This window comes from Zootoca vivipara, chromosome 6 (genome assembly GCF_965207765.1).
Source record: "Zootoca vivipara chromosome 6, rZooViv2.hap1.1, whole genome shotgun sequence".
NCBI classification, from domain to species: domain Eukaryota; kingdom Metazoa; phylum Chordata; class Lepidosauria; order Squamata; family Lacertidae; genus Zootoca; species Zootoca vivipara.
The window spans coordinates 19,810,007-19,826,706 of record NC_142589.1 but is presented as its reverse complement, the minus strand read 5'-3'; positions in this window follow the sequence as shown (position 1 = coordinate 19,826,706).

Below are 16,700 nucleotides of genomic sequence, written 5' to 3'. Positions count from 1 at the left end.
CTGAACACCGTGACGGAAACCAGAGCACACAGAAATGCCGTTTACCTTCCTGCCACAGTGGTGCCTATTTATCTACTTGCACTGGTGTGCTTTTGAACTGCTAGGTTGGCAGAAGCTGGGACAGAGCAACGGGAGCTCACCCCGCCGTGGGGATTCGAACCACTGACCTGATTGGCAAGCCCAAGAGGTTTAGTGGTTTAGACCACAGTGCTACCCATGAGGGAAGTCCAAAGAGGGTCCAAAGCAGGGTCAGGGAGAGGTATGGCTGGTCCAGCCTGGAGAATATTTTGAGAGGCCCGGAGGGCTGCACTTGACCCCTATGTCTAATGTTCTTCACCCTTGGCCTTGGAGATGAAGGAACAAGGTGGGAATAATGCCCTCCCCTCAAGCTGAAGCCAAAAGGGCCACAAACCAGCCCTTTGCAATCTCCTCCTGACTGTGGGCTGTGTTGACGGGATTTGGAGTCTGCCCACGTGCAGGGGGGGGGGGAGGGCCTGCCACCGCTTGCCCACACCTGCTCCTGGGAGGGTTCTTCTGCCTGCTTCTGTCGCAGCCAGTTCTAAAGACACACTTTGCCTTTGCTCAGCGGTTGGGTGACCAGAGGTTCCTTGACCGCCTCTGGAGAGTTAGCAGAGTTGTTTCCCCCCCACACTTCCATCTGACAGCCAGCTGTGGCCTTGTACACCAAACATTAACCACCAGCTCGCTTTGTGCTTTGGTGCGCCTTCAGATAAATGAGACGTTTTCCCTTTCATTGTTTAAAGAGAATAGCAAAGTGTTTTCTGTTCGCCTCGTGCCTGGGATGAGCTTTGCGATTCACTTAGATCTGTGGCAGGGATGCTTCTAACTGCTGGGGAACAAAGCATACCTTGCTGCTGCTGTCCTTTTGCTGACTTCCCCGGCATTGCTACATCGTTCCCTGACCATTTTTTCTTCTCTCTAATAGGAGAAAGCAACAACCGTAAGAACTTAAGAGAAGCCCTGGAAGATCGGGCCAAAGGCCCATCCAGACCAGTATCCTGTTTTCACAGGACGGCCAGCCAGATGCCCATTCATGGGAAGCTCATATAAAAGACCTAAATGCAACAACACGCTCCTCGCTTTTGACCCCCAGGTAACTAGTATTCAGAGGCATACTGTCTCCAACAATGGAGGTGGTTGGCATCCATCTGTCTCAAGAGACAATGGAGTGCGTCTCCAGGGGTGAAGTCAAACCACTATGATAGCAGCACTGAAGTGACCTCCCTGGGACGCATGTCTGGGGAGTGTGTATGGAGGTCCTGGGTTGCCTAGATCAGTGGTCCTCAACCTTGGGCCTCCAGATGTTTTTGGCCTACAACTCCCATGATCCCTAGCTAGTAGGACCAGTGGTCAGGGATGATGGGAATTGTAGTCTCAAAACATCTGGAGGCCCAAGGTTGAGGATCACTGGCCTAGATGACAAGACCCACCCACCCCCTCTCAGTAGTCTACTGATGTAGTCCAAAGGAAAGCAGAGGAATACCTTTGGCACCAGCTTGGCAGCAAGAGTTGCCAGAAGGAGGCGTACAAGGCACCATCCAACTGCCTTAGGGGCTCCGCTCCATATCTGTGTAGGGTTTGCTCCTTAGCTTTTCTTCTTCCAAAGATATTCCGCAAGGTAGCGGAGATTTAGGACCAGAGCTTTCTTTCTCCTAGGTGGGCCACCTTCCCAGGTGGGCGAGCCCTATCTGCCCCTCTCTCCCCTCTTTAGCACATGCAGAAACCACCTTCTTGACCATTGGACCCAGTACTGGTCTCCTCCACTCAATCCCACTGGAGCCTGTCTTCTCATGCAGGGGAAGTCCCTAACTCACAAAGAGTTTGAGATCCATCAGCTTCCTTCAACTAGTTTGGCCAGCCAGTCAAAGCCATCCCTGGTGTGTATCCACTGTCACCTGCTGACAGCTTCTAGGGGCTGCAGATGAGAGCTGAGTGTGTTTCCCACCAGAAGTACTAACCTTCCCCCCCCCAACAACACTCCATATACCCCTAACAGTGGCGTTGGAACAAAGGCGTTGTAGCCAGAAGCCACTGAGAGCCTTCTTCTCCCATGGATTTGTATAATCTCCTTTTCAAGCCATCCAAAGTGAGTATGAAGAATAAGAATGTAAGCAGGGCTGCCTCAACCATTGGGGCAAGCTTTGGTTCTTGGCTGGCTCTCCTGGCTGCCAATATGTTTTTGAGCCCAGTTCAGGATGCTGGTTTTGAGCTATAAAGCCTTATTTGGACTGTCTTTCCTCTGAACTTGCCAGGACCTCGAGATCATCATCCAAGGCCATTCTTTGCACCCCATCTTCAAGGAAGGTAAATAGGATGTCGATGAGACAACACGTCTTCTCTGTCGGCAGGTCCCTGTCTATAGAATGCAGAGCCACCAAGACCGGGGGGGGGGGGGATTCATGCAAGGGTAGACTGGATAAAAAAACATTTCACAGGATATAAAATAAGTGTGTGGTCTCATGTTTATGTTAATAAGAAATACGATAATATCTGTACCTATTGAGAATACTAAGAACTTAATTGCAGGGGGTTCCTGCATTGCAAGGATTGGACTCGGTGACTCTTGGGGGTCCCGTCCAACTTTACAATTCTATGGTTCTATGACTAATATCAGTCATATAAGCCCCCACCCAATCCTTGATGGACTAAGCATGCACTTTAATAGGGTGGCCATGTATCCTCTTTTTCCAGGATGCATCCTTTTTTTTTTAATGGGCATGTAAAATGAGAGTCGCTCATCACAACCCAACCTCCAGGGAGTTCTCCCAACAAGCCTTAAAACACTCTTAGAAATTAACGCCTTCTCCATTTTGACAGCCCTTTCAAAGGAAGGACAGGAATCCAGCAGCGATTCACAAAGCGGAAGCATTTGCTGCCTTGCTAGCTTCGTAGAATGGGAAGAAAGGAGAGAGGTTTCTTCCCAGAAACAAAGTTTCAACAGGGGGGTCTGGGAGAGGTTAAATAAAAATAGCAAAGGTCTGTCTTTATTCTAAGGGAGAAAGGCATCTGATCACATCTATTGGCAGACGATTCTTTCAAGGACCTCGATCATCACCAGAGACCAGATATTCTAGGGATTGCTGCCCAGTAACAGAAGCCCTTCCAGCAGCTGTTGCATTATGAGCTTCCCCTACTTATTAGAGCTCTGCACCAATAGAATTAGCATTATAACCATTTTCTATTATAATAATCCTAATGAATAGAAACTTTTAAAAAAAAGTTTCTGTGAAACAGAATCCAGGGGGGAGCTTGTATTAGAGCACTCTTCTCCAACTGGGTGCACTCGAGATGTTTGTTTTTTTAACTGGCCAGGGAAGATGAGGGTTGTAGTCCAAAGATTCAGAAGGCGCCAGGTTAGCAAAGGCATTAATAACCTGAAACAAACCTTTAAAACACCTCAAAACAACTGCTGGACTTTTAAGTTTCAGGACTTGCCTACATTAGTCAAAATACAGCTTTTTAAGTGTGCTATAACCCTGTGATACCAGGTGGCACTGTAGAGCTGAAATTGCAACTCAATGTTTTCAATTGTGAGATTTACAACTTTTTTTGCAGAGTGTATTCAGAGCAATTTTTTTATAGCTGTGTAGATCTAGCCTCAGTAGTGGTGTATGGAAGTGAGAGCTAGACCATAAAGAAGGCTGATCGTCGAAGAATTGATGCTTTTGAATTATGGTGCTGGAGGAGACTCTTGAGAGTCCCATGGACTGCAAGAAGATCAAATCTATCCATTCTTAAGGAAATCAGCCCTGAGTGCTCACTGGAAGGACAGATCGTGAAGCTGAGGCTCCAATACTTTGGCCACCTCATGAGAAGAGAAGAATCCTTGGAAAAGACCCTGATGTTGGGAAAGATTGAGGGCACTAGGAGAAGGGGACGACAGAGGACGAGATGGTTGGACAGTGTTCTCGAAGCTACAAACATGAGTTTGACCAAACTGCGGGAGGCAGTGGAAGACAGGAGTGCCTGGCGTGCTCTGGTCCATGGGGTCACGAAGAGTTGGGCACGACTAAACGACTAAACAACAACAGATCTAGCCTCAGAAAGAGGGATCAGCTGACTTCTTAATTTGCTCCCTAGAAACGGTTTAGCCACAGATAGTTTTGTCTCACCTTCTTTTATTTGTTTGTTTTTAAATAGTTTTTATTGGTTTTTCAATATATACATCCTTTATGAAATATCTCTCCAACAATTTTCCATTTTTTTCCCTGCCCCCCATCCCCTGGACTTCCCACATACTTCCACTTTGTTTTACTTTCAATTTATTCATGCTGCATATTATTTCCCCAATTAATTCCTAATACATTTACATCGTTGTTGTTGTTGTTTACATTTGTGAATGTTTACTCAAACCCTGCCAATGAGTCCAACTCTTCATGTTGTCTCTTCATATATATTGTAAATGGTTCCCAGTCTCGCCTACTTTTAAAACATACAGGGAACTTTTAAATCACAGCCACAGTGGAGTTCAGGAGCTCCCCTGGTTCATTCTTCAGTAAGAAACAAGAGAAATTGGTCTGGAAAATCAGGCTTAAGCTAGTAATCGAGCTAGTCGCCTGTTTCATGGTTTTGCCCTGTCAGCTCCAGAGGGATAATCACCCCGGGGGAAGCGGGGTAATTACAATAGCTTTTATTTAACTTCTTTTTTAAAAGTGAAGGAAACACAGTGATTTCCCCCCTCCCCCCTATAAATGTCCCCAATCCCTCTCACACTTTGGGGCAACTGCATTTGCTTATATAATTATTATTTATTTATTTATTTATTTATTTATTTATTTATTTATACCCCGCCCATCTGGCCGGGTTCCCCCAGCCACTCTGGGCAGCTTCCAACAAAATATTAAAATACAGAAATCCATCAAACATTAAATGCTTCCCTAAACAGGGCTGCCTTAAGATGCCTTCTAAAGGTCTGGCAATTGTTATTCTCTTTGACCTCTGGTGGGAGGGCATTCCACAGGGTGGGCGCCACTTCCGAGAAGGCCCTCTACCTGGTTCCCTGTAACTTGGCTTCTCGTAGCGAGGGAACCGCCAGAAGGCCCTCGGTGCTGGATCTCAGTGTCCGTGCAGAACGATGGGGGAGGAGACGCTCCTTCAGGTATACTGGACCGAGGCCGTTTGCTTATCCATGTCTTCTCCTCTTGATGACGCTTGTTTGGACCTTAGAGGTATGCCAGCTCTTTTCACATTGCATGGATCATAGCTCAGTTGCACAGCATTTGCTTCGTGTGCAGAAGGTCCCAGGTTCAATCACTCGCATCTCCAAGAAGAACTGGGAATGTCCTGTGTCTGAAAACCCCCAAGAGCAAAATGGTCTAATGATATCCCTGTAGACCATTTGCTTTGCATGTAGAAAACCCCAGGTTCGAACCCCAGAATTACTAGGGGGGGTTGGGAATATCCCCTGCCTGAAACCCCAGGGAGCTGCTGGTGGTCAGAGTAGACAGCTAGATGGGCAATATCCTGAGTCAGTACAATTCAGCTTCCTATATGGTGGAATTTGGGTCTCAAATTTCAGCAGCGCTGTCAAGTTACCCCCCCCCCCCCCAAGTGCACAACTGGTTATTTTAACAGCCCATCTTTCTAAACACCTGCAGATTTGTAGTCTTTGGCTCCCCCTGCTGGCATGATATTTGTACATTGCGTTCAGTTTGTTTGAATAAGTTGAAGTATTCCTTCCCCACTGTTGCCATTTGAACCCTTGTACTGAGGTTGGGGGCAGTTGTCACGCTCTGTTCCATAGGGTTACAGGTGGTGAGAGCTGTTAGAAGACCCCTATTCCCCTCGCAGAGCTGCCATAGTGGTTCAACAGTCAATCCCTCTTTCCAGAGCACTCTGACAACTGTAGCTCTATGTGGCTCTCAAATTACAGTTCCCAGCCCTGGTCATTTATTTATTATTACGTTTGCATTCCAACTTTCCTCTGAGGAGCTCAAAGTGGCGTAGATGGTTTCCCCCCTCTTCTCAATTTTGTCCTCACAACGACCTGGTGAGGTAGATTAGGCGGAAGTGGGAAATGGGTTAGTCCTACTCAATAATAATAATAATAATAATAATAATAATAATAATAATAATAATAAATTTATTTATACTCCGTCCTCCCCAGCCAGGGTCAGGCTCAGGGCGGCTAACACCAAATATAAATTACAATAAAACGTAATAGAAAACAACAACAAACAAACAGTTAATTAAAATACGGCTTAAAATACGGCTTAAAATGCAGCCTCATTTCAGTAGTAGCCCATAATTCAAGACCATAAAGGGAGCAAACATCAGATATTCACCTAAGCCAGCTATCCATGCTGGTCCTACATGGGCCAGCAAAAAAAGCCAAGGGAAAATTTATATACCAAATCCCATATGGTCAGAGTGAGTCTAAGCCGAAGGCCAGGTGGAACAGCGCCATCTTGCAGGCCCTGCAGAAAGATGTCAAATCCCACAAGGCCCTGGTCTCTTGTGACAGAGTGTTCTACCAAGTCGGAGCCAGGGCTGAAAAGGCCCTGGCCCTAGTTGAGACCTACTGAGAAAAGACCTACTGGGATTAATGGACATGACCAACTTAATTTCAGTGGGCCTACTCTGATTGAAGCTTAGCTGGATACAACCCAGTGACTAGCCCAAGGTCAGCTTCCTGGTCAAGTAGTGATTTGAACCTGCTCTAACCACTACACCACACTGCCTCTCCTGTTTGCTGGAGGCTTATACACCCCCCCCTGCAGTGTTGAATGGGATAAGGAAAGGTCTTTCTTTGCTGCTCCACGGGTTTACTCTGTGACCTGTGTTTTGCTCCTCCTGGATTCAGGTTTAGCAAGATCGTCCGCCGCGTGTTACTCATGAGAAGTGGGTGATGTGAATAGACAGGAGTTTTGATTAGAGAAATGGATTTTGAGGACTCGGGAACCAGTAACCATGGTAAAAGCTAGCAAACATAACCAGGGTGAGGGAAAGGAGGGGAATCTAATCATTTATTCATTGAAAAACAGAGCATATTTGTTTATGGATTGGTGTGCCAGGATTGAAGGGAATATTCTGCTGCATATATTATTAGGAGCCCTGTAAAATATTAATCATCTATTCCAGTTTCTTTCTTTATATTTTGTTATTTATTTATGAGTCTCCCGTATATTAGTACAAATCAGCATTGCTCTAATATTGGATGTCTGTGCAGGCAATCTGTTGGCTGCTTTCTGTTTACCCTGGGCATTGCTACACATAGTCTTTACATATTTATTTTCAATCTTCGCCGTGCATTATCTGAGTACGAGTAAGGAGGGCTGGAGGAGAAGGAGGGGAATGAAGAGCAGAAAAGGAAGAGGAAGCTGCAAGGTGGTGCTTCTGTTGCTAAGAGCATATGAAGAATGTGCTGGGTCAGGCCAGTGGCCCATCTAGTCCAGCATCCCATTCTCACAGTGGCCGAATAGATGTCCTCATGTTGAAACCCACAATCAGGATTCCAGCACAAGTGCCCTCCATAGCTGCCAAGTACCCCGTTTTCCCCGGGAAACCCCCGTTTTTACTTACCTTTTCCCGGTGGTCCCCCGTATCACTTCGTCTCCCATTTTTCTCCGTTATTTTCTCCTGCCGTCAGCCTTTTTTTCTGATTTGCCCTTCTATGGGCACCCAAAATGGCCGCCGCTGGCTTCCAAAGTCACATCTACGCATGTCCGGAAGTGCACAGACGCGACTTCCGGTGTCGTCGTCGGCCATTTTTTGTGCCCATAGAAGGGCAAAGGAACACCGGAAGTTACGTCGACGCAACTTCTGGTGTCACACGGCAGCCGGTCCCGGATTCTGCAGTCCAGGACTTGGAAGGTAAGGTGCCCTCTCCCCTCCTGTGGTTTCCAGCAACTGGTATCCAGAAGCATTGCTGCCACCAGCTGTGGAGGCAGAGCCCTCTCCTCCATGTTCTAGTGTTGTGAAAGAAGGAGAGGACCCTTTCTCAATCCACTTTCTCTGTGCCATGCATAAGACACTGCCGACATGGGTTGACATACGTCCAGATTTATGCTACCGCAGCAGCCCGTTCCTAATAGACGCAAATTGGAAAGGGGACAAAATCCCAACAGTAAGGGAATGGCAAAACAAACTTTTGGATTATGCGGAAATGGCTCAACTAACAAATAATCTGAGGGGAAATTCAAAACAATTGCTTGCAAAAAAGGGGGGGGGGAATATGTTCAAAAGGTACCAACAAGAAAATAACAACAATGATGCAATCTCCATGGCAGCATTAGAATGACTCAAGTATGAAGTAAACATATAATTCACAGAAAAATGATGGTATGACATGATATGAGTATTGGATTGTAATATATATGATAAGAATAATATTGGAGAAAACTGGATATTGAAACCTGCTTAACCTAAATCATATATCCCAGTTTCCAGTGGCCCTTTAAAGTACACTTCACGCAGAGTATACACAGTCAGAAGTTGACCTGGCTAATAAAACACCACCAAGAGTGTAGGGTATTATCTCCCTCATATGAAACCCCTTACTAGCTGCACACTTGTAAAAGTATGCAGATGAAAATACAAATGGTTGGGTTTCTTTAACTGAAAAACAAACTGATTCTAAAGAGACTTTAAACTAAAGATAAATGCTTTCTCTCTTAGCAATGTTATCTACCCACTTTCCAAAACCTCCCACAAACCTCCCATTAAACTACCCGAGAATTAACAACATTCTAGCATTATAACTAAGCAACTCTCATACAAAGATTCAACTAAGGAATCTCTTAAACTGAGAACAACTGAGAGAGTGATCTACTTAGAGATGAATCAAACTGAAAGAATCTAACTAAGAGATACAGAAGGCTTTCTGGCAGAGCCTTATATACAAGAATCAGAGCCTGTGAGCAATTAACAGAAACACTGGCACCTGTTTCTCTTAAACAGACAGTATTTACATTACACCGGCTCTAAAGTAACTTGACTATTCAAAAAATCCAACAATGAGAAGTACAAAAGAGGTCAGTAAGAATACAGTGAGAAAAGTAAGGACAAAATTACAAACATAATGTACTTCCGGAGGTGACGGGAAGTCAATACAGTGGTACCTCGCTAGACGAATGCCTCACAAGGCGATTTCAATGGAGACTCGCAAGACGAAGTTTCCTATGGCGCGCTTCGCAAGACGATTTTTTCCCGTCCCATAGGGTGCCTCGCAAGACGAATTATTGTTTTCGTCTTGCGAGGCACCCTATGGGAAACAACACTTCAATACGTTCCTATGGGAGCCGCTTCGCAAAATTAATTTTTCGCTACACGAAGCGACTCGCGGGACGAATTAAATTTGTCTAGCGAGGCACCACTGTATTCTTAGGTAAATAAGTTAGGCTCGATTATGTTTAATTTATGAACTTTTCTTTATTTTGTATTCACTTGATTTAATGCAAAGAATATAGGAAAAAAGAATAAACTAACATGTATTCAAAAATATGTAACAAATGTTTAATAATATAAGCAATTACTGGTGTACATGTATATAAGATTGTATAAGAATTAACATAATAAAGATATATTTAAAAAATTGGGGGGGGCATACATCCAGATTTTCCTATACTTTTTTCCTTTTCTTTTTTCTTTTTGCAATTTCCGCCCAGGACACCGCTTCCCACTGCAGTATTCCGGCTATGTCCAGGAAATTCCTGCCATATGGCAACCCTATTTAAATGCATCATAACACTGTGATGCCAGATAGCGCTGTAGAGTTCGGTCCTTCGGCAATGTGATTTCCCATTATGAACTTTACAACACGTTTTCCTAAAACTTTTTTTTTTTATGTATCTAGATCCAGCCCAGATGTCAAAGAGATATAGACTCTGAAGGGAGCCCCGTATAGGGAAGCTTTCTAATGTTGAATGTTTTATTATGGTTTTATATATGTTGGAAGCCACCCAGAGTAGCTGGCACAAACCAGTCAGATGGGTGGGATACAATTACTGTTGTTGTTGTTGTTGTTGTTGTTGTTGTTGTTGTTGTTGTTACCTCCTACTTGTTGTTGTTTAGTCGTTTAGTCGTGTCCGACTCTTCGTGACCCCATGGACCATAGCACGCCAGGCACTCCTGTCTTGCACTGCCTCCCGCAGTTTGGTCAAACTCATGTTGGTAGCTTCGAGAGCACTGTCCAACCATCTCGTCCTCTGTCGTCCCCTTCTCCTTGTGCCATCAATCTTTCCCAACATCAGGATCTTTTCCAGGGTGTCTTCTCTTCTCATGATGTGGCCAAAGTATTGGAGCCTCAGCTTCACGATCTGTCCTTCCAGGGAGCACTCAGGGCTGATTTCCTTCAGAATGGATAGGTTTGATCTTCTTGCAGTCCATGGGACTCTCAAGAGTCTCCTCCAGCACCATAATTCAAAAGCATCAATTCTTCGGCGATCAGCCTTCTTTATGGTCCAGATCTCACTTCCATACATCACTACTGGGAAAACCATAGCTTTAACTATACGGACCTTTGTCGGCAAGGTGATGTCTCTGCTTTTTAAGATGCTGTCTAGGTTTGTCATTGCTTTTCTCCCAAGAAGCAGGCGTCTTTTAATTTCGTGACTGCTGTCACCATCTGCAGTGATCAAGGAGCCCAAGAAGGTAAAATCTCTCACTGCCTCCATTTCTTCCCCTTCTATTTGCCAGGAGGTGATGGGACCAGTGGCCATGATCTTGGTTTTTTTGATGTTGAGCTTCAGACCATATTTTGCGCTCTCCTCTTTCACCCTCATTAAAAGGTTCTTTAATTCCTCCTCGCTTTCTGCCATCAAGGTTGTGTCATCTGCATATCTGAGGTTGTTGATATTTCTTCCGGCAATCTTAATTCCGGCTTGGGATTCATCTAGTCCAGCCTTTCGCATGATGAATTCTGCATATAAGTTAAATAAGCAGGGAGACAATATACAACCTTGTCGTACTCCTTTCCCAATTTTGAACCACTCAGTTGTTCCATATCCAGTTCTAACTGTAGCTTCTTGTCCCACATAGAGATTTCTCAGGAGACAGATGAGGTGATCAGGCACTCCCATTTCTTTAAGAACTTGCCATAGTTTGCCTCCTACTAGGAAGTCCCCAATACACCTTCCTCCATCCCTTGAATCATTTTGGTTGCCCTTTTCTGAACCTTTCCCAACTTTCCAAACATCCTTTTTGAGGTGAAGTGCCCAGTTTTTCCAAATTTGGCTGCAACGCCTCCAGGACAGACCTACATAAGAGAAACCACAACTTTCTTGCATGCACTTCCTCTGTCTCCACATGACCGGGAGCTCTGAATGTGCAGACTTCAATGAATGAATGTCATGATTTCGGTCAGATATCTTGGAAGCAGGAGAAAAATAGAAGCATGGAAAGCTGTAGAAGGAATTAAACACCTCATCTGTCTTCATACACCTCACCTCATTTCTCAGGCAGGCTGCCGGCCTGTCAGAATATCTTAATGCATGGCTCAAATATTCAGCCAATTGTACTTTCCACACCTTATTGTCTTCCAGAAGACAAGGCAATAAATTGTTTAAGCTACTTTGGAGTGGAAGTCATCTCGTGACATCATAAGGCAGGCACGTCCAACAGGTAGATCGTGATCTACCGGTAGATCACTGGACATCTGTGGTAGATAGATCACTGGCTCCCCCCAAAGAAGCTCAACAACTTTGGCTCCCCTAAACAACTCTGACCTGAACCCCTAAAAAATGGGACTTCACCTTCCTAAAAAAAAACTCAACAACTTTGAGCTGAACCCCTAAAAATGGGGCTTTCCTCCTCCCTAAAAAGCTTAACAACTTTGACCTGAACCCCCCTAAAGGGTGTAGATCACTGCCAATTTTTAACTCTGTGAGTAGATCGCAGTCTCTTCGGAGTTGGCCACCCCTGTCATAAGGCACTAGCCAATTGAGACAGTATTTCTTCATATTAACCTGCCCGGGTTTTGAGATCTTCAAGGGAGCCCCTTATCTGGGTCCACCACCTTCACAGGCATGCTTGGCGAGGACATGAGAGAAACCCCTATGTTTTTAGCTGTTCCTATTTTAAGCTGCCTTGAGTCCCTATCAGGTATAAATGCAGAATCATCATCATCATCATCCTCATCCTCATCCATGCTGGTTTCCCTTGAATATGGCACATCCATATATATAAAAATGCTTGGTTCAACAGATTCCTCTTTTGTTAGAGCTGACTAGCTGGAAAAGACCCTTTTGTTAGAGCTGACTAGCTGGAAAAGACCCTGATGTTGGGGAAGATGGAGGGCACTAGGAGAAGGGGGCAACAGAGGACGAGATGGTTGGACAGTGTTCTCGAAGCTACCAACAGGAGTCTGAACAAACTGCGGGAGGCAGTGCAAGACAGGAGTGCCTGGCGTGCTCTGCTCCATGGGGTCATGAAAAGTCAGACACGACTAAACAACTGAACAACAACAGCTGTAAATATAGCAGAAGTGACAGTACTGTATTATTTTTTTCAGGTCCTGGATTTCCATCTCATATTTTCATGGTGCTCCACTTTCAGTGGTGTGGAGCTTCTTGAAGTCAGTTTTAACCATAAAATTATAAAAGAAGAGTTCCCCACAGGCTTTATAATGCCATAGCAAATCCCGCAGCAATGCACTCTGCTGGTCAACAGATGGCAGCATGAAACTACCCAACAGAAAACGAACAACTTTAGCAGTTAAGCAATTAAGGAGTCGCAAACAATTGATATGTGAGTGAAGTTTTTTTTTTCTGCAGAAAAACCTGGGATACAAAAATGTGCAACTTAGGGAGAAATACAAGAAATTCATTTTTAGGGGAAATGCCTAAATACTTTTCCATTGTTTCCCTAGACAGACAGACGCCAACAGCAGCAGTATTAACCATTATTAGAATACTTGTTATTAGATTAACACATTTCCGCAAAACAAAACAAAAATATATTTTTAAAGAAAGTAACAATGCAATTCTTTGTAAGCATACAAACTGTTTCCAGCAAAATTCAAAAAGAAATCAAAATAAAATTCACCACAGTTCACCTTACTATATTCTTTATTAGGTAAAGGTAAAGGTAAAGGGGCCCCTGACCATCAGGTCCAGTCGTGTCCGACTCTGGGGTTGTGGCGCTCATCTCGCTCTATAGGCCGAGGGAGCCGGCGTTTGTCCGCAGACAGCTTCCGGGTCATGTGGCCAGCATGACAGAGCTGCTTCTGGCGAACCAGAGCAGCACACGGAAACGCCGTTTACCTTCCCGCCGGAGCGGTCCCTATTTATCTACTTGCACTTTGATGTGCTTTCGAACTGCTAGGTGGGCAGGAGCTGGGACCGAGCAACGGGAGCTCACCCCGTTGCAGGGATTCAAACTGCCGACCTTCTGATCAGCAAGCCCTAGACTCTGTGGTTTAACCCACAGCGCCACCTGGGTCCCTATAGTCTTTATTAGCTAATACTATTAAATTATCTTCTTTCTTCTTCTTTGGCGATCACTCGTAGCTGAGTAAGATTTTAACAATGAGTCCGTAAGTGACTGTTGAGGCCAATTCTGGACCCACACGTCCTTCCACAATGGGGACAGTGGTTTCCGGGTGGGAGTTGATCACGGTGTGGATTTGCCAAGCGTGCCTTCCTCTTGGCACGTTTCTCCCTTGCGCCCTGAGATCGAGTGTCTTCAAAGCCCATGAGACCTTTGGTAAAGGCTGTTCTCCAACTGGAGCGCTTGCAGGCCAGTGTTTCCCAGTTGTCAGTGTTTATACTACATTTTTTTTTAGATTTGCCTTGAGACAGTCTTTAAACCTCTTTTGTTGACCACCTGCATTACACTTTCCATTTTAAAATTCGGAATAGAGTAGTTGCTTTGGAAGACGATCATCAGGTATCCACAAAACATGACCAGTCCAACAAAGTTGATGTTGAAGAATCATTGCTTCAACACGGGTGATCTTTGCTTCTTCCAGTACACTGATATTAGTTTGCCTGTCTTCCCAAGTGATGTATAACGTTTTTCAGAGACACTGTTGATGGAATCTTTCGAGGAGTTGGAGGTGGAGTTTATAAGTGGTGCATGTTTCACAAGCATATAGTAAGGTTGGTAGTACAATAGCTTTGTAAACAAACATTTTGGTTTCCCTGCGAATGTCCTGGTCCTCAAACACTCTGCACTTTAATCGAGAGAAAGCTGCACTCGCAGAGCTCAGGCGATGCTGGATTTCGGCATCAATGTTGGCTCTTGTGGAAAGTATCACCTTATTAGTGACCACTGAATTAAACCAATGCAATACAATTATATTTCCTTAGGTTAAATACCATTTTGAATTGATACCTTAGAATGGGGGTGGGGGCACTTTTGGACTTGGGGTGTCCTTCAGTTCACAAGTCACCTGCATTTGACTTTCAAGGCTGCTTTCCTCACACCAGAATAATAATTTTATAATATCATAATAATTTATTATTTATACCCCACCAATCTGGCCGGGTTACCCCAGCCACTCTGGGCCACTCCCAACAGAATATTAAAAACACGATAAAACATCAAACATTAAAAACTTCCCTAAGCAGGACTGCCTTCAGATGTATTCTAAAAGTCAGATAGTTGTTTATTTCCTTGACATCTGTTTGGAAGGCGTTTCACAGGGAGGGTTCCACTACCGTGAAGGCCCTCTGCCCTACTCCTGAAATTATAAAGGGCCCCAGGTGTGGGGCAGGTAAAGCCTGGGCCAAAGGGGTTGGCAGGTTATCAGCTATGCACAACACCCAGTGATCAGCAGTTCATCAACACAAGCAAAGACCCATCACCTGGTGTCACTTTGGATAGCTCAGCTGGTAGAATGACTCTTAATCTCAGGGTCATGGGTTCGAGCCCTGCATCGGGTAAAAAGATTCCTGCCTTGCAGTCGGTTGGACTAGATGCCCCTCATGGTCCCCTCCAACTCTACCAATATATGATTATATGTCAGGTGATTGACGGCTAGGTGCTCTCACTGTCCTGTCAAATGTGCTCAAGGAGAAATGGACCTGTCTGAGCTAGATCCAGCCCTGCTTTATTTTTTACATACAATTTAAATGTAATTTTGTATATATATATATATATATATATATATATATATATATATATATATATATATACCTAGCAGAAAATGGGATGGAAGGGGTTGTACTCAATTACTCAGAGTAAACCCATTAATGGAAATTAATGGCTGTTAATTTAGCCAAGTTCATTAACATGTTTAAAACCTTAAAACTGGAGGTTTTCAAACAGAGGTTGGATGGTGATCTGTCAGCTTTGACAGCTCCCTGACCATAAAGGTCGTTGCATCAATCAATAAGCTTTATTTGCATAGCTGACAGCCATAGCAACAGAATACACGCAATATACAATTAAAAACAACATGGCTAAAAGGGGTCAGTCATATGACTATGATTATCGTCTAAAAGGTAGCCCTCGATGAATCTGGCAACTTGTGTTGTTCTCAGGTCATTTTGATCTGATAGAAGAAAGAACAACATGGCCTCAGTTGGGCGGCCTGGGATAGTTAGAAGGAGTTGTGTAATGAGATTGAGCCTCAAGTCTTTATAGAGGGGACATGACAGAAGGATGTGAGCCACTGTTTCCGTGTTGCCGATTCCACAGGGGCAGAGTCGTTTTTCCGCTGGAATCTTTTGAAATCTGCCCTCGAGTACGGCGGAGGGCAGCACATCCAATCTGGCTAGTGTAAAAGCACGTCTGTATTTTGAGATGGTTAATTTATACAGATAGCATGACAGGGGTTCCAGCTGGGAGGGGGAAAAGAAGGCAAACCAAGGGCAGGATTTCTTTGTGATGGCCAGATTGTTCTGTTGCTCAAGGTCCTTGAGGCGCTTTCCAATTAGCCTTTTTGCATTGGTAAGGCTTATCATAAGGAGCTGGTGTGGATGGAGTCCGCAGGAAATGAGTTTTTGGTGCACTAGTTTGGACCACGCACTTTTATGAGGGTCCTGTAGGACTAAGGGCAGTAAGCCGGACGTATTTAAATTTATGCGGAGCCAGTAATTCAGTGTTCTTTGCCAGGATCGGGTTTCTACAGAGGGCAGACTTGCTTCCAGACATAATGCAGCATTTGGGACACACGATGGGACTGCAAAAATCTGTCTTAGGAATTTAGATTGAACAGTTTCAAGAATTCTGCAGAACAAGGAGGGTCCATTAGTTCATCTTGCACTCTGGTAGAAGGAACCATACTTCCTGCTCTGAAATATGTCCCAGAACTGCTCTCTGCTGGGTTCTGTTTCCGCTGCACCCCTGGGATGCTATCTGTACTATCCATTTAAAAAAAACCACACACAACAATTTTAATTGATTTTTAAACAAACAAATACAATACCCATTAAACACTTGTCCGGCACTACATCTAATGGTGTTTGTTTTATCCATTGTCTCTAGACATACACTTACACATTCAACATTCAAACACTTTATGCCAGCGACCATTTCAACTGGTGTGGCGTGACACCCTGGGGTGCCTTGAATGGTGGTCAGGGGTGCTGCAGCCAGCACCAGTCCCCATCCCTCCGCCCCTCCTTCCTTCCCTCCCTCCTCTGATGTCCCCTCACGTCTTTGCCTCCAGAGGCTTGCGCAGCTGTTTGTTGCAGTGGCCCTGGCTACAAGCTCCCCAGGCGAATTGTGCCTCTGGGGTCAGTCAGGGGGTGCTGGTTGCCAAGAACGGAGGCGGCCTTGGAGTCAGCAAGCAAGTG